This window comes from Manis pentadactyla, chromosome 12, assembly GCF_030020395.1.
Source record: "Manis pentadactyla isolate mManPen7 chromosome 12, mManPen7.hap1, whole genome shotgun sequence".
NCBI classification, from domain to species: domain Eukaryota; kingdom Metazoa; phylum Chordata; class Mammalia; order Pholidota; family Manidae; genus Manis; species Manis pentadactyla.
In genome coordinates this window covers 105,212,490-105,233,259 of record NC_080030.1, presented here as the reverse complement: position 1 = coordinate 105,233,259, position 20,770 = coordinate 105,212,490, and the positions used below count along the sequence as shown (strand labels likewise).

General features: G+C 44.4%; 1 non-coding gene across 1 annotated transcript; it reads right to left on the bottom strand.

Annotated features, from left to right (window-relative positions):
- Window positions 1-183: 183 nt before the first annotated feature.
- On the bottom strand, window positions 184-314 carry LOC118921299 (small nucleolar RNA SNORA18). Its single transcript, XR_005028278.2, has one exon. It is a non-coding gene; the product is annotated as a small nucleolar RNA SNORA18 (small nucleolar RNA).
- Between the last annotated feature and the right edge of the window lie 20,456 nt (window positions 315-20,770).

Here is a 20,770-nt window from a genome sequence, read left to right as displayed (position 1 = left end):
ATTTAGGGTCAAGGAGATGGATCTGCCTGGTTCTCAATTTCAGACACCCTCTAACCCTGAGTTAAGTTCAAATCATTTTCATTCCTAAGTTGTCAGACCGTAAGAACAGTATAGATCATTGGGATAGGCAAATACCTAAGATTAAAAAACAATTCTGTATTGGTTCTTTCATAGGTGTAACAGACCTGTCTTGTAGTTCTTTCCCACAGAGCTAACACACAGTTCTGTGAGTAAAGGAAACCACATACATGCTCTATGAGGCGTTTCCAGTGATGTAGGTCTACAGAAAAAGCCCCATTAGGATAGACCTCAAGTTTTTGAGTTTAATAAACATATAAAGAGTTACATATTTAAAATAACTCTTACTTAAAGTAAACTCTCACAAAATATTCATAGTAAAGGAAACTAATTGATGCCATGGAAATGTTCGTACACTGAGAACAAAGCTTTTCCAGTTACTTAAATTTTTGTGGTGAAAAGTCAACTTGGAGATAATCATCTCCATGTAAATATGTATCATTGAAGACTTACATGAGTTTATAGTATTGAAATCCTAATAATACCGTTAGCTTGAATTCAAATATTTTTCAGAATCAGGGTTGATAGGATATTTATTTCCCCTTCCGTGGTTTGAATATTTAATGTATTTACTACAGAACTGCTAAATGTACATGTCCTTTAGTTCAATTCAATCCAAAGAGGACATGCTTTCTTTTTCTGTATGTTTGTGTTTGCACTCTGGCTCATAATGACCATACTGAGATTGAAAATATTCATCACCCCTTTTACTTATCAGCAAGAAATTCAAAACTCTGCTGCCTTTTGCACTGGGTTAAAACTCAGTCTAGAAAATACTTGAAATGTCAAGACTTCAGAGAAGTTAATCCGACTAAATAAGACAGGAAACTCAGCTCTCTGAATTACTTTGTCATTTCCATACTTGACGTCTGTATATATTTTTCTTATTTTATTCATTTTTGGGGGGACATGTAAGGGACACCCTTAGAGAGCCCGGCTCTAATGACGGGGAGGCACTGTGCTTCTGGGCCACATAGAATGGCTCCTTCACAGGACCCACTCCTTCAAGCGTGAGGGAGTAGCCATTCTAGTACATATAGACAGCACAGAGGGAGACAGGAAAATGAGGCAACGGGGGTCTCTGTTCCAAAGAACAAGCCCCAGCCCCAGAAAAAAGACCTTAGTGAAATGCAGATGAGCACCCTACCCGATAAAGAGTTCCCTGTGATGGTCATAAAGGCGCTTACTGAAGAATGGATGAACACAGAAAGAACTTCCAACAAAGAGAGAGAGAGAGAATACAAGAAAGGACCAAACAGAAGTTAAATCTGAGCTGAAACATACACCAGAGGAGTTCAACTACAGACTGGATGCAATAAAAGCATGAATCAGTGAACTGGATGACGAAGCAACATCCAGACAGAGCAGCAAGATGAAAAAATAATTCAAAGAGGCAAGGATACCTTAAGGGACTTCAGAGACAACATCAAACAGAATAACATTGGCGTATTAGGGGTCCCAGCAGGAGAAGAGAGAGCGAACAGGTCAGCAAGATCATTCAAAGGAATAATGGCTGAAAACGTCCCTAATCTGGGGAAGGGGACAGACATCTGGGTCCGGAAAGCCCAGAGAGTTCCAAATAAGATGAACCCAAAGAGAAACACAGCCTGGTCTGGGAGCCAAGTTCTTCTGCCTCCTGAGCTCACGCTTCACCCTGTATTGCCTCACAGGCTTGCTCACGGGAGGGGATGTGCTGTCATTGTATTGGCTTGTGATTTTCTTGACGGAGTAGCTTTGTCTTGTACTCAGCGACCTGAGACAGGGCAAAGGAGAGGTAGAGACCCGTGGGGAGCAGTGATACCCTTGAGCAGCTGCACGGGGAGCCTTTGGCCATCGCTCAGTAGGAAGGAGTCTGTCTTGCTGGTCCAGCAGTGGTTTTGGAAACCCATCCTTCGTTTTTTCCAAATCAGGCCTAACTAGGTCTTGAGTAAAACAAAAATAATGATTCTTTAGCAAACGGTTGCTTTGTCCATGAACACCTTGTGAGCTTCAAAGACTCACTTCTGTGGGAACTAAATGGCTTGAGCAGAATGCTGCCAATTTGCAGAAAGTTTGAAGATTCTTGGAGAGCCTTTGATGGCAGCAACTACTTTTTCATTACTTTGAAAGGTTATTTTATGACTAGCCCATGGTTTGAAGAAAAAAATAAAATGAAACAAAAGCTACTTGGACAAAAGTTCATTTTTTCTTGTGAATTTCTGGGTGATAGAACCAGACATTAAAAATTTTTGGTGTGTATGTGCCATATATATATATACAGAGAGAGAGAGAGAGAGAGAAAGACGACAGACTGACAGACAGAAACAGAGACCGACCCAGAGAGAGAGAGTTGGCAAGGACCTCTGCACACCTGCTTTGTGACCCATCCTCATCGCCTGCTAGCTGGGAGCTCACTGGGTTAGGTGCTCTGTTTTTTGCTTGCAGTATTTTATTTAAGACCTGTTCACTTCTGTATCTCCAGTGTTTGGCACGGTGCTACACGTAGTAGACATTTGGTAAATATTTGTTGGATCTGTGAAAGATTCAAAATGAAGCCATTAGTTAATATGAAGGTGTTAAACTAGTGTTGTACATATTTCCAATATTCTATAGTTTTCAAGCCCTGCTCCTACTTAATTATACCATAAACAGTTACTGAACACCTGCTACATGACGGAAGTTATACCGAACTCCGAGGACATAGCCAAACTATTCACAATCCCTACATATGATGAAGTCAACTTATTGCCTAGTATGGGTCAATATTATCTGGTGAACCTTGAGACTTATTAAGTCTTATGATTTACTTGAAGCTTTCTCTGTTAAGCAGATTTGGAGGGTTGGCACTGCTGTGTTTGGAATGCTGATAAATGCTGATTTTTAATAGCTCTGAACTGACAATGTGGTGATGACATGTTCTAAACATGACTTTGTTCTTTTAAGCAAAATCCTTCTGATTCTGCTTTTAAGCAACTAAGACAAGCAACCAGAATTTGGCTTTACTTTGGTAGAACACAATCTGAAGAAAAAGAGGATGATAATCAGAACTGTTGTTTATTATCCTCTAAGACTCTGCCTCAGGGTCAGGCATTGTGCTGGCCACTTGACATACTATCCCGAAGTCCTTGAAGCACCCTGCAAGGCCAGACTTAGCACCCCAGTTTTACATATGAGGAAAAGCAATCTCAGAAAGGAGAGCTGACTCGGTCACACGGCACAGTTAGTAAGTGGGGCACAGAGAACTCAAACCACATCTGACTTCCAAAGCTGTGCCTTTCATCAGGTAGCATTGCCCTTCTTCATGATCCAGCTGCACATTATCAAAGAATGTCTTACATTCTTGAAACTCCTTTTCATTTCATTCACTTACCAGAGGTCCCAAGATGATTCATTCAAGTCCTAACCTTATTTATTAGAAAAGTGGTCGCTAGACCAGAGAATCAACAGGAAAATTAGATTATGTCAGAGAAGGTTCTAACTTTCATTAAATTCTAAACAGCTGAAAGTGTAGAAAACAAATTAATTTTTAAAAATGTGGGGAGAAAACACATATTCCAAGCAGAGAATAGATGAGTACCTTTGTTCTTTCTGGTCCAGCTTTTTTAACTCAGATATTTTTTAGATAATTTATCTCCAACTTCTAAAACTATGGCCTTTATTCTTTGATCATAATCCTGTTTTTCATTCATAGGAAAGTGATGTTTTTATGGGCCAGTGAAACTGTGTCTCATTGAGTGACATTTAGATACTGTCGTTATTTCCACGTGAGGAGAATTAATGTCTTCAAGGAAGGGACCCCCACTTTCTCTCCACTGCTGGTCCCATGACTGAATATCTCCAGTTACATTGCTGCCTGAAAGAGCACAGCCTTCAAAGTGCTTGGACTCTTCAACACAGAAACATTTTCATTAATGTTCAATGTAATAATGTGCGTGTTGAGCCACCTTTGTGTCATATGCTGTGACAGATAATTACCAAATATATGCTTTTATGTTTTGTCAACGTTTATTAGAAATGAATCATATTTGCATCCTAGGATTATAAAAGGATTAAAGAACTGAATGTGATGGTAAGTGATTGAAACATTTGTGATTGTAAACAAAAGAAAAATGCACTAAAACATGTTTAGGAAAGTGGGATTGTAGCTTTTACACTGAACTGAATTTGTTAAAATGAATTAAGTAACTCCAATTGGTTCTCTCTAAATTATTGATTTTTAAAAATGGCTCAGTTTTATTTTCAGTCTTGTCTCAGGGAATCTTTCTATTTTCTTTCATTTTTTTATTTAGTAGAGCCCATGACTCTCTTCTTTCTTCCTTTACTTGCCATTCTCCTTTCTTCCCTCCACCCCTTCTTGAAGCTGCATTTCTTGGTTCATATGCAACAGTACGTCCATTACTGTTGACTAAACAGGCCCAAATGTAAACAACATGGAGACTGCTTTCTTTTTTTTTTTTCTTACTTTTTTTGTTGTTGTTTGGTCTTTTCTAGCCTGGCCTTCAGCAAAGATCCATGATAACAGTAAACTGCTCTATGAAAAATGTTGGTTTAGTCACTGGTTGGTAAATGGAAGTGGATTTGACCTCATGGACTTGTCTCAAATTTCCATAATATAACTGAGGTGGTAAAATTAAACCAAGGGAGGGGAGAAAGAGGAGAAGGATGCAGTTTGGGTAGTGAAAAATCCCAAAGGAAACTCAAATTCAGCCTGAACGGCCTTGCCTTGTTAGTATTCTGTTTTTAGATAAAGAACAGCAGTAGGATGTTTGAAGAAAAGAGTGAAAGCAGATGATGGAAGTGGTACTGATCATTAAAGCAAGAGTCAGAAACAGTGGAATAGGCAAGTGTCCTCTGTGTTGGGAGCAGGTGAGGCTACTGTGTCTGTTTCTGACAGATACATCGGGTTGCCCAAATTATAGGCTTTTACCAAGAGAGTTTTGAAGCAAGGTTAAGATTTTAATATGAATTTCTTCTGGTAACAATGATCAGTTTGGAGAAACTATATTATGACCTTGCAGAAAGGGGCACCCATCTCAGGTCACTGAATGCTCCGTCTTTCAGTTGTGCATGAACCACCCTGTGTAGCAAAATGCATGCCTGACTTAAATGACTAAAATGGAGGCAGGCATATTTTTTTTTTAAGAAAGCGGAGGTGTGCATGAACTCTTAAGATTTGAATTCTGCATATATATATATATATATATATATATATATATATAGTGGGAAAAAAATAGCTAGCAGGCAGAAATAAACACAAACAACACATCCTATTTACATCTGTGTCCTTTAAAACATAATTACTTTATCTTCAGTTATTCTTAAAGCAGCAGAATTTTCACATCATGAGGTCCTCTCACGCCCAAAACAGATGTCAGCCCCTTCTCTCAGTTTTAGCGATTATGTGGAATTCTTTGATGTTTAAAATTTTAATTATTTTGTTGTGATTATTTTATGTCTTTGAAGTTTACTTTGATGCATTTTATATATTATTTCCTAATAGTTTAATAGGGGTATCTGTACCTCACAAGGAGACTAATGAAAAGTTTGCAGGGGAAAAGGGAGAGGGCAGAAAATGGGAAAAAGCCATAGCTGGTTTTTCTTATCATTGGCGGTACAAAGAAGACTGGTTTGAATGAAAAAGAAAATAAGGAAATACCAGGCATGCTTAGTAATGGTGCTGACTGAATGTCACTGTGTGTGTGTGTGTGTGTGTGTGTGTGTGAGGGAGAGAGACAGAAAGATTATGAGGATATTGTGGGTTTTAAACACACCTGGTTTTAAGAAGCCTAGGATATCCCTGGCCTGACACTTTGTTCTTCAGATTGCCTTTTTGTTGAGCTGTTTTTTTTTTCTTTTTAGTTTGTTTCTTATGAGCCCTTCATTGTTTATCAGTGTGTTTCTGCACATGCAGAGGAAGCAGATATATTGTTTTTTTAAACTTTAAAACACTGAGTTTAAGGTGGACTTTGGAGCATGAGCTTTGGGTCTCATGGGTGAAGCCCCAGCTCTGCGTCCCGCTCTGCCCCTGGGCCCGCGGGGAGTCAGCTTGCATTTGTCCTACTGGGGGTAAAGGGCTTTCAAGGGAAAACCCATTTCTCAGTGGACAGTCAGGGCCTTAGAGTTTGCTCTAATAATAACACTCAGGGCCAGGGGTGAGGGTAACGGGGTGTCAGGCAGACACATGCCTTCCCTTACCACTTCTTGGCAAGTAAATGATCGAAAACATGAAACTCGCTATGCTGGTGCAGATGTCACACAGCACCACGTGCAGGGGGAGGGGACATCATTGCACCTGTGGGCAGAACCCAGCTGGGTCCAGGCCCCGGGAGAACGGAGCAGAGCTGCACGACCCAGATGTGGTGCAGTCCTTACACGGGCAGGAGCAGGCCACCGAGGCAGCCAGGTTCCAGGCCCAGCAGACCAAGCAGGGAAGGCGCAGCCATCCGTGCATCCGTGAGACAAGCTGCTGGTACCTTTGCAAGTTGCACCAAGCCCTCAGGGTCAGCAGGACGCACGGGGCAGCATCAGCTGAGACAGGCAGCTCCTCAGAGGTTCCTCCCGACTGTTGGCTGAGCCCCCGGAGGGGCTGGGATGCGGGGGGCGCCATCTGTCAGAAATGCCGAGCATCAGATGGCTGCACAGACCTTGAACATATTCTAAAGAGACAAGAGGCAGGGGAAGAGGGAAAGTCAGATGCCCCGTGATGGTCGAGAGGCCTTATATGTAAGCACATGGGACCTTTCCTTGGGGCTGCCAGGGACAGTTGGGGTGGGAGTGGAGTGTGGTGGTGGTGAGCGTGCTACACGTCCACAGTAATGGATGAGCCCCAGAGCCAGACAGTATTTTGCTTTTTTTCGGTGTAAATTGACTTTACCCCTGCGTACCTCCTTTTTGCCCCTCTTTCCTCCACCCCCCAGAAGAGCAGCCAGACCCAGGGTATGTATCACGTGCAGCATCGACAACCAGGCACTACTCCTGTGAGTAGGAGGAGCCCCCACATTTTCCCCAATAGCCAGCTAGACGGACTCTTGGAAATATCTGAAAACATGTTACTCTGCAGTTTTAGTCAAATTTAAGCATGCAGTAAAGCCTAAAAGAAAATCTCGTTCGTTATTTTTTCATGTAATGAATGGCCTAATCCTCAATATTAGATTCCCAGAGACCTTCATTTTCAGGCAACGTGTATGAATTTGATCCATTTGAAGGATAAAGGCAGCTCTTTGTAGTTTCCTTCAGAATTTCTAGTTTTGCTAAACCCAGGAATATTCTTGAAATAGTCTCCTTTAATTCAAAGAAGTTCTGTCACAAAACTATTAGAGAGAACATTGTAACTTTGCCATAAAGACAGGGCAAGAATGAACTAATTATCCTCCCTGGTTCCTGGAACCTGTTTCTTACGGCAGGGGAAGAACAAATATCAGAAAGACAGTTGGACTGTTTGCTTTTCTGGCTCAAGAACAAGCACTAATGTTTCACAGGAGGCCCAGCAACATTCACAAGCCCTCCGCGGTCTGATTTATTTTTATGACTTACTGACATATGTTATGGGCGGTGGAATGGGATGTCTTCTTTTCTCCCTGTGGCTTGTTAAGTATTTAAATGAGCAGGCAGAACCATGCATCTCCTTCCTCCAGGAGCCCTGAGGGTCATGGCTTTTTCATCTTTCTTCTTATTGAAATAGACAAGACTGGAAATATTTGCAAATGGGGCTTTCTTCCTAATTTAGCAAGGTCCAAGAAAGTGCTAACTTCTTTCCAAGTATTATCTCCAAATGCTCTCTACACAGACTCATTTTCTCACTGCAGACTTCCCAGGGCCACGGGCCGTGCAAGAAATTTGGAGATCCCCCTTTTTCTACCTACTGTCATTTGCCTCTCTTATTTATCCAAGTTATAAGATGCTGACTTTCCAGTTCTGGATCTTAAGAATTAGGAAGAAAAATAAAACTACTTAGAAAAAAGAAAAATGTCTCCAACTAAGTTAGTGTCAATTACAGGGAGTCCCTGATGCAAATATGACATCAGAATCAATTTTGTCACTTAAGAATTTTAAGATCAGAAACAATTACACTCAATAGCACCTTGTTTTTATGCGCCTACCTTTCATAGCCTTGGCTAGTAAGTCGGCCTGCCCCATAATTTACACTGACATCTAATTTCAGTGGATCTGCAAGCAATCTAACAGAAGATGGAGATACTAAGAGGAGTCCAACTTTATCACTGCAGACATGAAGATTCATTATTTTTGCCAGTTTCAAAAGGGAACCTTATAAATGTCTCTGCTTTCCCCCCTCTGTTTTGCATAGCTCATTACTTGAATTAATTTAATGTTTTTGGCAAATGATTTCTGCTTAAAACTAGATGATTAAACACTTTAGCAGGTTACACACCAAAAAATAAATCTCAGTATGGCAACTACTTCAGTCACAGATTTTTCCATCTCAGAACATTTGCTTCAGAAAGACAGAGCAAACACTAAGGCCTTTTTTTTTTAAAAAAAGTTCAGATATACCAAGAAAGTGCTGTTCACTGGTGCACACTACTTGGAATGTCTACACAGCTTGTTTCCATTCTCCTCCTTTTAGAATGGTGTCCATCCAAAGCAAGGGTCCACCCTGGGTCCGACTTGCTTGTGACCCCTCCGTCCCAGGTTGTCATTGTCAGCGGACTCTGATACGTTTAACTAGAAACCTTCCTGGAGAATTTTAGAAATTGATCCTAGGGGGAAATGTCAGTCCTTCTTTGATGGCGAGGCCACCAGCAGAGTGACAAGGAAACTGTGGCACCTTCATGTGACTGACTGGGTGGAAAAGCAGCCTGGCCTGTGTCAAGGTTTCTCAACCTGGGCGCTGTTACCTCTTGGGGTCAGAAAATTCTCAGTCCTGGGCACCGTGGGGTGTTTAAAGCTTCTTTGGCACCTGCCCGCTAGGTGACGGTAGCGTTCCTCAGTTCTGACCCCCAGAAATGCCCGCACAAGCCAAGTGCGTCCCGGGAGCACCTTTACCTCACCCCACCGCTGACATACAGGCAAGAAGGGGAAAACCACAGTGACAGGAGCAGAAATGGGAGGTGGCAGGCGCCTCTTATGGACGTTGCCTTAAAGATTCTGCAAGTGTTGGTTGTGTTGAAGCCTCAGATGTGCTCCTGTCTTTCCACAGTTACATGAAGCATCTGGCATCCTTTTCGCTGTTGTTTGTTTTGTTTAGTTTTCCGTTCTTCCTCCTTAAATATTTGAGTTGAGTTCCTGTCATTGGCAAACAAAGTACTAATAGACTGTAGTAGATGAGGCTTCGTGGAAAAGGCCATTTTCAGTAGGTATACATGTGCCAACAAGCGAGACGTTCTTATCCGTCAGCCCTCCCTCCATTTAGAAATGAGTTTTTAATAAATAAGTTAATTTAGGAAGTAGGTGTGGTGGGTGGCATGGAATGGGGAGTCATTGTTTAGTGGGTACAGAGTTTTAGTTCTGCAGGATAAGAAGAATTCTGTGGATGATGGTGGTGATGGTATCACAGCAATGAATGCACTTCATGCCACAGAACTGTGCACCTACAAATGGTTAAAATGGTATGTGTATTTAATGTATACGTATTTTACATATGTTGTATGTATTTTACCACATACACACACACAAAAAGAAGGAAAAGTAGTGTGGGGAAAAGAAAAAGAGAGCACAGGAAGATTGGGTTGGACCAGGTGCATTCCTGATACTCTTCTAGGTCGACAGGCAGGTCATCTCAGAGCACAGGCACCCCCACCCTCACCCGCACCCCGTTTACAAGCCTGACAGCATTTGCTTCTGCCTGTGACGTTCCTCTTCCTTCAGCGGTTGCTTTTGAAAACATATGGAGGCACAGATGAAAACCTTCTGAATTACTCTCTCTCAGTTTCTTTGTGTTTTAAAGCTGCTTTGGGTCACCTTCAAAGATCTCTAGACCTGGTCCTAACTGTCCTATATCAGAGGATTGCAAAGCTGTCTTGGTCACCGGTGGCCTTAACCCATTCAGCATCCTACATCTTAGGCTTCACTCTGGGAAGAGTTTTGTTCTTGATTTTGTTTTTCTCTTCAAAAATGGTTCATCTTCTCAATCCCAGGAATTGATGAGTTAGAACCAGAGGAACATAGAGCTGTGCCCTTGAAACACTGAAAATGGTCAAACGTTCATCTCAGGTCCGTAATATAGAATGTGGGTTGATTCTGACTATGAGGGAAAAATGTGTGTCTATAGGCACAGATTAGTAAAAATGTCCCTAAGCTAGAGGGGCAGTGGGACCAATAAGACAAGGGGATCTTATAAGAATAATGTGCTTGAAGGGACATGCTTATTCATTCTGAATTCTTTCTGCAGTATCTTGCTTTGTTAATGTAACTTGCAATGGAATTTATAATCTCAGCTGATGCATTTTTTTACAGTTAAAACATAATACACACAGAGATTCCTTGCTTTGAGTGGCTGATGAGAAACTATTTGCATTTAACAGAAGTTTAAAAAAGCCTCTAAATGAAGCATTTGGTGAGGAAAGGAAAGATAGATTTATAAACCTATACAAAGTCCCTTAACTCCTTAATGATTTAGACAGTTAGCCAATTTTCTCAACAGGGGCCTTATTTTTGCCCTTAAATTTCTAGATGGAGTTGGTGATCAGGCAGTAAGGCCATAAACAAATTTCTGCGAGTGACAGTAAATAAAACCCAAAAGTCTCATAAAAGCAGAAAATGAAGACAAAACAGGTAAAAAAGAAAGGCCCATCAGATTGCCTAATCAAGTTCATCTTCCTTATTACACAACTGTACTAGAAATAAAGGAAAGACATTGGGATAACTGAAATGTTTTCCATCTATTCAGTTTTAAAGTATAGTTATTAAATATTCTGTATTTTTCTTATCAGTCATATTATATCCAAAACATGAACATAGTTAAAATGATTGAGGTCTTATTGTTATAAATATCTTCTAAACTGAGAATTCTCTAGTGTAGTATTTCTAGGAAATGTTAGGGGGCACGGAGCATCTGTCATTTTATCCACATCTGCCTACCACATTGCCAAACTACTCTGACTGGTTTTGTGCATGGCTATATCTCCAGCACCTAAAAATAGTGCCTGGGACACAACAAACAACAAATAAATACTGGATAAATGCATCTAGTCCAAGCGTTCTTAAAATGAAGATACGAACTCCTCAAAATGATGCATAAAGGACATGTAGCACCTTTTTATTTCTGAGAAGTGGGCCATACTTGTCATCAAATTCTTAAAATGGCTATACCTCCCGGTTTGCCTGGGATAATCCTCACGTAAGCCTCTCCATTGAGGATATTCACTGGGTCCCACTTACCTTCTCAAAATGTTCCAATGTATATGATAAGGTGGATAAAATGAGAGTCCCTGTGGCCAGGATTCCCACCTGGCCCTGGTTGACTAGCTCACTGCACACCTGTGGGCAATCCATGGCTGTGGACTCTATAAAGAGCTCCGCCCAGTGCTCTGGGCATGACACGGTGGCAGGGCTGCAAGGCTGCAGGAGAGCAGAGCAGAGGTGGAGTGGTGGCAGCGCCGAGGACAGAGGACAGAGGGGCCCAGAGGCAGAGACCGGCTTGCTGCCTGCAGACTTGCTCGGAGTGGATGGGATTCTGGTGACTGACCTGCCACCGTGGAAATAAAGTTGGATATAACCCTTTCACCCCAAGGACATTCCACTGTCATTTTTTGGTCTCATTGAGTCCGCAGTGAACTGCTCAGGGCTGAAACCCACAGGCAGGACAGCTGCTGACCTGGATGACCTTGGCAGCTGCTGCCCCCTGGAGCCTCCTGCTGAGAGGCCAGCCTGCCAGCACCTGGTTCCAGCCTCGCCAGGAGACCTGGAGCCGAGAAGCCCACTGCACTTGCGAGCTACAGAACCGTGAGTGAGACTGGGAATTTACATTGTTGTAAGAAGCTGCTCAATGTGTGGTGACGTACTAAGAGAGCAACAGAAAACTAGACAATGAAAGAAACAAGCTGAGTATTTGCCAGAAGGTCATGCATGCTACAGAGTAAAAATAAAACGAAGGAAGATATTAAACGGGAGGACGGATAGCGTTTTACCTAGGAATTTGGGGGAAGGTCTCATAGAGACTGTGGCTTTTGGAGAAAGGTCGGAAGACCGAGGGGGAGTGAGCCAGAAGGAGGGGGAAGGATGAGGCATTCCATGCACAGGGAACAGTAGAAGCAAAGGCCCTGAGGCAGGAGCAGGTGTGCCTGTGTGAGGAGTAGCAGAGAGGCAATACTCCTGGGGGAAGGAGATGGAGGAGAGAGAATGGGGGCTGGTGCCCCCAGTGGAGGCACAAATGTTGGTATGCATTTGAGTGTCGGCATCATGAGAGGCTTTTGAGCCCGGGAGAGAGCGCCATCATCTGACTCAGGGGTTGGCTGGGTCCTTCTGGCTTGTGTGTTGAGCCCAGGCCGCAGGGAGGCAATGGCAGAACCAGGGGTATCGGCCAGAGGCTGTTGCACGAATCCACACCAGACGTGGTGTTGGTTTGGAGTTAGTTCTAGGTCATCGGGGTGGTAAGAAATGGTGTGATTTATTTTGAAAGGAGAGCTGATAGGATTTGCTGGCTGTCTGGGGTTGCTGTGTGTAAGGAGAGAGCATCTTTCACAACTGGTTGTATAACAAAGTCACGTGTGTTGAATGTGGTGATCAAGAAAAGAGGAAATTGCCCAATATTTTGGAAGTGTCAAGGTGATTTTATGATGCATTTGCGGTGGACTGATCTGGTGGAATTAACGGTGTGCGGGGAGGAGCGGGAGGGGAAGCTGGTTCTGGGCCGCCCTCGTTGTGAATGGGTTCCCACCGCGATGGGCCAAGGGTGCTGGTGTGTCCGGGCTCTCCTTGGGCTCTGCGCGCTCCCTCGGGCGCGGTGGGCGCGGTGGAGCCCGCATACCCAGTGCTGCCCTGTGCCAAGGCTCAGGAGAGTTCCCGCAGACAGACAGGTGGTCCATTCAAATGCCTTGAAAACTGTGCATGGAGTGAGAAAACATGTGTAGATGAGACCAAAGCCCACAAAACACAAGTCAAGTTTTAAGAAGTTTGGAAACTTAGTAAGAGCTGCAAAAGAGGGAACGTCAGATCACGTGGTGGAGCTTTTTAACCTGGAAAAGTCAAGTCACAGGTGTAATGCTAACACCTGACGGAGGGTGTAAAGCACTACAGCTCAGCAAGGGGCGGCACTTCCTCCCCGCATCTGGGGGAGATAACCCGGGGATTTAGGTCGGCTGGGAGGCAGGGCTTACTTGCCTGAAGGGGTATTAAATGGAAGGAGTGCCTGAGCAATCTCTGGAGGCATTTTTACTCAAACACCCGAGGGACAAAAATTCTGGCGGCGTAGTGCTGAATCTCTCCACAAGGTGGCAGTCATGGGTCGGCTCCGATTTTTGTCTCCCCTTGATAAAAACAGCTGCAAGGTTTGCACTTCGGCAGGAAAGAGTAAAGAACCGTGACTTAGGTTCCCCTGCCATAGTTCGTATTGTGTTATCTGTGGGTGAGTTACAGTTATTCAAACGTCCATCTCTACTTACGGGGTTTCTTCAACATTACTTTGTAAGGCTTGGGGAGGCGTGTTGCAATGTAGGGGTGGCCGAGAGCCCTCTTGGCCTTCACATCCGATGCTGGAACATCGATCTTCTTCACGGGAAGCTTGAACAAGGCAGAGTTTCCTGTTCCCCAGAAATCTCACGGGAGGTGCTGCCGAAACCCTGGTTTATAGCAGAAAGTCAGTAAGAGACCTAAATGTTTCCTCAAAGAGCAAGAAATTATGACTTAGGTCAAGGAATGTGGAAATAGTAGTAGGTCTTTCGAAGTGTTCTCGGAGAGGTATTGTTCCTTTAGGAGATAAGGTTTTTGATCCTTCACGTTTGAGATGGAATGTTTCTAGTTAACATTCAGGAGTGAGAATAACCCCTCCCTTTTGTAAAAAAAAAAAAAAGAAAAGTCATTGCTTTTTCCTTTGTGTTAGGGTTACACAGTTTCACGTTGTCTTGCCAGTGGGTTTCAGCCCCGGGCAAGTTCGCTATGGATTCAATATGACTAAAGAAACTGACAGCAAAACGTTCTTGGGGTGAAAGGGTTATTACCCAACTTTATTCCAGGTGGCAGGTCGGTCACTAGAATCCCGTTCACTCAGAGCGAGTCTGCACGCAGCAAAACAGTCTCTGCCCCTGGGCCTCTGTCCTTAGCGCTGCCACCACTCCACCTCTGCTCTGCTCTCCTGCAGCCTTGCAGCCGTGCCACCGTGTCGCGCCCAGAGCACTGGGCGGAGCTCTTTATATAGAGTCCACAGCCATGTATTGCCCACAGGTGTGCAGTGAGCTAGCCAACCAGTGCCAGGTGAGAATCCTGGCCACAGTAACGTTCACTTTATCCACACATGTGTTCAGGGGGTACTTGCAAGTGTATGTATCTGTAATAACTTTATTCTGTATTTTGTACCTCTCTTTTGCCTGATGGCCAAAGTCCCGTAGTATATACTTGGTTCAGAATTTTGTCTCTCCTCCTTCCTAGAATTAGTCCTGGGGTATAAAAATGGCATCAGGGAGGGTGTTTGGCTCTTAGAATTTGTGCATGTTGCGTCTCTCACACAGACACTGATATGTCTGGGTGTGGACCTTCCTCTGTCCTGGCAGCCCCGGAAAAGCCACGGGTCCCGCGGAGTCCCTGGGCACACCCACTGCCGTCTGCCTCCTCCTTGCGGCATCCGCTCATTGCATCCACAAGAACCCCAGAGCCTGCCAGCGCGCTCGTAAGCCTCGTGCTCTCACTAACTTCACGATCTTGCAGTTGCAGAGGACACTCGGACGCTCTCCCATGCTGTTGGGGGCTGGTGTGCTCAGGTGCCTCCTGCCTGACTGCAGCTCACTGCAGTGGCTATTCTGGCACAACTGTTCCAGCCAGTAATGTTGGGAGTGGGTGTGTATGTGTGCGTGTGTGTGGGTGCTATGAATGTTGCAGCTGATAGGGATTTGGGTCCTACTTGCATAGCCTCTACCTGATCTCAGTAACAGGAGTCTCCATCATGCTGTCTTCCAGCTCGTTGTCTGTGGCCTTTACTGCATAGCATAGACATCTACACTGTGACATCTTTATACCAGTTTCAGCTGCTGGCTCAACGATTAGAAAATCTAAAGGGCTGTGTGTGTGTGTGTGTGTGTGTGTGTGTGTGTGTTGTGGGGCATGGGTGCTGTTAAAGTGGTTTGTCTTCATGTATCTGAAAAATGGTGAACAGGTGCTAATGCAGGACACTTGGGTGAGGGGGGGAACATGTCACTGCAACTTAACCTGCAGCTAAGACCCAGGGTGCCGAGTCCAGGGTCCCCCAATTCCTAGGTGTGTGACCTTGGATAATTAAACGATGTATCATAAACTCATACTTCACAAACTGATGTCAAATGTAAGATCTTTTTCCTGTTTAATTTGAAACCATTTTGTGTAGATAGAACCTAAACAGACAAAAGAATTTAGAGCCTGGGTTTCTATAGTTCTTCAGGGCAGTTTATACACAGAAACTCGTGGTTTGAAAGAGGTAGGTAAAATGTGCTCATTTTTTAATAACCTAGACACAAAATTTGTGTGTATAAATGAATTCAAGCTTTTCCGCTATCGCTCTCCTTCATCTAACATTAACTGTTGTCATAAGATTATGTTAAACAATATCCTTTTCAATACATCTGGGCCTATGATTAAATTCCAATTCTTTAATGAGAGTTTAAAAAATAAAGAAGGCAATGTGGGTCGATTATGGCAGCATGAGGGAATATGTGTCGTTGGAAACACTGGGTTGAATCGTTACAGATGGCGCTATAGACTTTGAGGGCCTCCAGTATAAGTATTTAAGCTTACATGAATTTCACATGGCTAATAATGCATTAGAATAATTAGAATGATATGTTGCTAAAAGCACTTATGTGGGTAACAATCCACACTTTTTTTTTAAACACAGTATTTGGTATAAAACTCTTTAGGCTTAAAATGTCAAGTTTCATGAAATGTGCCAAAGGGCATCTTACGTGTGCTTTGCAATGTTCTCGTTCCCACTGTGGTCCCTTTCCTGCCTGCCGAGCTTCTGCATTACATGCACACTTGCCTCTGTGAGGGAAATGGTCCTGCAGTGCGGGGGGTGGTCACCTGCCCAGCTTGACGCACACGGCAGCTAACCCAGGTTTCATTGGAGCACTTACAAAGTTCCAGACAGCAGCCACTGCCAACCATAATATAATTGTAATAAGTGAATTTTGTCTGGAAGCCAAAGTAAGCAAATATGGCACTGAGATAAAAGATGATGACTGTATTGTCTTCCTAGCCCCTGTTTTTGTGGGGTGAAGTCTGCGGCCGCAGGTGGGGATGGAAATCGAGCTCTCCTTCCCAAGCCTTTCTGAACCCAGAACAAAGCAATTACAATTTTAGAAGAAACCGTTTGGAGGACAACCCATTTCACTGCAAGCATCCCGGAATCCGGCAGCTTCGCATGGATCTAGCGGGAATGACATCTCTAAAACTGTATCTCTGCTGCTGTGTGACTCCTAGTGTTTATAACCTGGTGGCAGACGCCAGATGACTCAGTGCCTACTGTGTGCGGTCCCCTGGGGTGTGTGCATGAGGGCAGAAAGCCAGCCCTGAAGTGGGGACAGGAGAGTTCAGGGAGGAGATTCCTTCACGACAGCTGGGATGATAAGCGGCTGCGCTCATCACGTGAGGCTGACTGTCCAGTGTGTCTCTTTTGAAACAATCATCCTCATTTCTCTCTTGCTAGAGAAAGAATAATTCCACTAGTGAATGGGATTTTCTCCGCAAAGCTGACCTCAAGAAATGGCAAATAAGCAGCTCTGAAGTAAATTCTGATGGTTTAATTAAAGCGAATGCAATAGGCAATTCTAGTACACTGTCAGCCTCGGTAGAATTGTCGTTTTCTGACTGGCGGTGCAAATCACTTGTGAGCATTCAGGAATAACATGTAAATGAAAGAGTGCCTTTAACTGCAGCTTTCTGTTGATTTGGATGCAAGGATTGGGTTTGTTTTGTTTGCCCTTAAAATCTGGGCCTTATGCATAGCTGGGGGTGGGGGGCGGGGGGATCGTTCAGATATCACCATAGCTGAGAACAGCGTGCATCTGTGAAGTTGGCAGTTGCTCCGATTCATATAAATTGAATCTTTCCCTCATTGATTTGTGTTATGATCTTGGGTGATTGCTGGGGTCCTTGGTCTTAACATCTTCTTGGGTTCAGAATTTAATAAAATTTACAATTAAAAATATAATCAAACTTAAATACTTTGTTGCCTGTATCTTCTTGATGCCCTGTTATGATAGAGAACATCCGAGTGGCAGCCCCGTTGAAACCCCTTCGTGGGTGACGTTGATGGACGGATTGCTCTTGCCCCGGTGCCTGTCTTGGGCAAACTGCAAACTGTGTGCCTCCGGTGTGAGATGCCACTCGCCCGTGGGCCCGAGGCTGGAGGAGTTCGTTGGCTCTCATGACTGGGAGCAGATCTTGCATGGCGGGGTGGGGGTGGTTTGTTTTTGTTTCAGCATATTCACCAGCCTACTTCATATCTTGTTTGTGGATTTAGAAAGTGCGTCTGAGAATTACACTATTTCCATTGAGCAGTTCAGGAACACTGGTAACGAGGTGGACATGACAGGACTTATCTCATGAGAACCGTGACGTGGCGCCACGGGAGGCAAAGTAAATGGAATCCTAGCAGGTGTGCTCTTTGCTTCCCCTGGTGTGGGGAAGGGCCCGGGGATCAGAGCACGGCCCTCTCTTCCTCTTTTCACAAAAACCTGCCTTTCCTATGGGAGGGCGTGGCTGATGTACACTTAGAGATAAAGCTTTTCTTTGTCTTTTTTTAAGGGAAGAAGCAAACCGTAATGCTGAGTATGAATGTTTGCTCTGGGAGCAGATTTTGACTGCAGGAAAGACTTAGGTGAGCGGGGGGCGCAGGGGGCAAGGATGAGAGAAGAAAGAAATGGTTGGGGCTCAGGGAACATCACCCCTGGGGCTGGGCGCCATCACCTCCAACCCCGCAGAGGCTGTGCACTGAAGCGGGGGGTGGGGGGGGTGTTGTTTGAGACTCAGCTTCCAAAGAACTGATGATACATGTGATCAGGTGGCCTCTCTGAAGGGGTGACATTTCCGTTCAGCCCGGAAGGAAGAGAAGCAAGATGTCCTTCAAAAAGCAGGACGGGAAGTGCATTTCAGGCAGAGATACCATCCCGTGCGAAGGTTATAGTTGGGAAAATGTCAGTTTCCCCGCAGTTTGCCTGGGAGCTCAGCGTGGTTGGGGAATGGACCTCGAGAGGCTTCAGGGCGAGGCAGGGGCCGGGCACAGGGGGCTTGGAGGTCACTCTGTGTTCAGTGGGTGTTTCTAAACAGAGGAACAACTTGGTCTAAAAATGCTTTGCTAGATAACTCCTGCTATCTGTGAGAGGTAAGTGAAGGCTCCCTTTCAGAGACAGCAATTTTGCAACTTAGATCATTGTATTTGCGGCCCAGATACGGGAACCTGGGTGTTGTCTACAGAAAAATGGAATTGAATGCCACGGGAGTGGCTGAGAGCATACGGACAAGGGGAGTGACATCAGGAGGACGTGGTCACGGAAGCCCAGAGAGCAGGGAGTTTCAAGAAAGAAATGTCTCACTGAATGCAGCCGTGAGAGCCCAAGTGGCAGGGGCCTCCACTTAGTCCAGCAGCACGGAGGCTGTGAGTAGCTCAACAGAGTGGTTTCAGTGCTGTGGGGAGACAGCAGCCCGTTGGGGTGGGTTGAAAATCACCCTTAGGCGTGAGGATAATTTTTCAAGAATTCTCCTTAGGGAACAGAGAAGGGTTGCTAGCTAGGAAAGGTTTAAAGTAAAGAGAATTCCTTTTTTTTTTTTTTTTTGTTCTTGTGTTATGGCAAATGTGTGTGCTCCTGGGAAGGACTGGGTGCAGAGGACTGTCTTCTAGAGCAGAGGAGATACTGAGAAATGGAAAGATGAGCTGAGCGCATGAGACAGGGGCTTCTGTTCCAGGGAGCCCACTCCTGCTGGGCCAGGCAGGAAAGGACTTTCTTTGGGCATTTCAGACCTCCCAGACTCCCCAGGAGAGAGAGGGGAAGGTTGGAGCTATCCCTCCAATGAACTACCTTCCGTCCACATTGAGGAACCTCTGTAGGGACCACCCCGGGCCCCCAGCCGCCTGCTTTCATGTTGGGACTGAGCCTATATCGAGGTTGGGCTTGAAAATCCAGGGGCTTCTGCTGACATCCTCAATGAAAGTGAGACTGACAGGGTTACTGCGCCATGTCTGCTGTCTTCCAGATCAAAGTGAACCTGGTGGTTAACTCGGCGGCAGCAGAAAGTCTGTGCCTAACAGAAACCCAGGTGTGACCCGCATACACCTGTCTCTCTCACCTCACCTGGGACTGCCCGTTCTCTCCAGTGGTCTGGGGCACAAAAGACCCTTGCCAGGGGAGTAGGCATTGCTGCAGGATGAACTGCATGAGAGAAGATAGAAAGGCACTGTCATCAGTACTGTTCAGTGGCATGTGTTGGCAAGATGGCATGTGTTTTCTGGACTGTGTGGGGAGAAATTTTGGGGAGGACTTCTCTTGTCACTAGAGGACACAGGGGGTGGAAATGCTCATGTTACTTATTTAGTATAGTTTGCAGGCTCTTCTTCTTGCGTAGGTGTGAGTGAAGTCCACTTAATGGACCCAAATTAATTCGCTTTCGTATGTGGATGTTCTTATTGGAATATCCCTTGTAACACTGCCTAAACTATTCTTTCTTTAAAGAGATGTAATTTTTTCTTTAGTGTTGAAAAAACTCTTTAGTATTCAATAGCATGTAGTAGTCTGCTACATAATAAGGAAATTCAGTTCTGTGTGCGTGGATACAATTTTTTGGAAGTCTTCTTTATGTGTTTTATAAATGGAGTTAAACGGTTTAAAAACACCCTGTTACATAAATGTTCAATAATATGACTATTTATAATTTCAAATACAATTAAGACCTGTCTCATAGAGTCACTAAGTGTGGCATTAAATAAATCAGGGTAAGTTCTATAGGTTTACTTATATCCAAATGTCATTTTGAATGTTCAAACTCATTTGCTGTGGCAGACTTTCATAATCTAAAATTTGGTGACATTCCATGTGACATTGAATTTGGAGGGATGTCGGATTGCAAGGAAATACCATGGCTGCATGTTTTGCTGTGGCCGGAGGGGGGAGAGGTTGATGAAAAACTGTAATCCTCTTCTTCCAACAAGCACAGAGGGAAAATACCACGCGGAAAATGGTGTCTTCGGCAGAAAACTCCCACTTGCACAATAAGTACTCTGAACAGTGACAGGATTAAACTAGGGATATAAGCTGCTCATGGTTAGCCAGCGAAGCAGGCAACCGGGATATTTCAAAGCAGAGTGATATAGCTATCGGCACTTTCTGGTGAGTGCAGGCAATATTCCAGGCCTGAGAGAATGAGCCATCTGCAGAGGCTCTGCTTTTGACAGAAGAACTTGAGCAATTTTATTTCTGCATCTTCAGAACAGCCTTCTTTATCTTTCCTATCGTATCTTCATCAGCCCCTGCTGCCCTGTCCTCACACCGCACTTAGACTATGTCGCTTGAACTTACCTTTTCTGAAACACTGCTTCTTGATTGCATCCCCTACTGACACTTGGCTGCATCTGAATTTT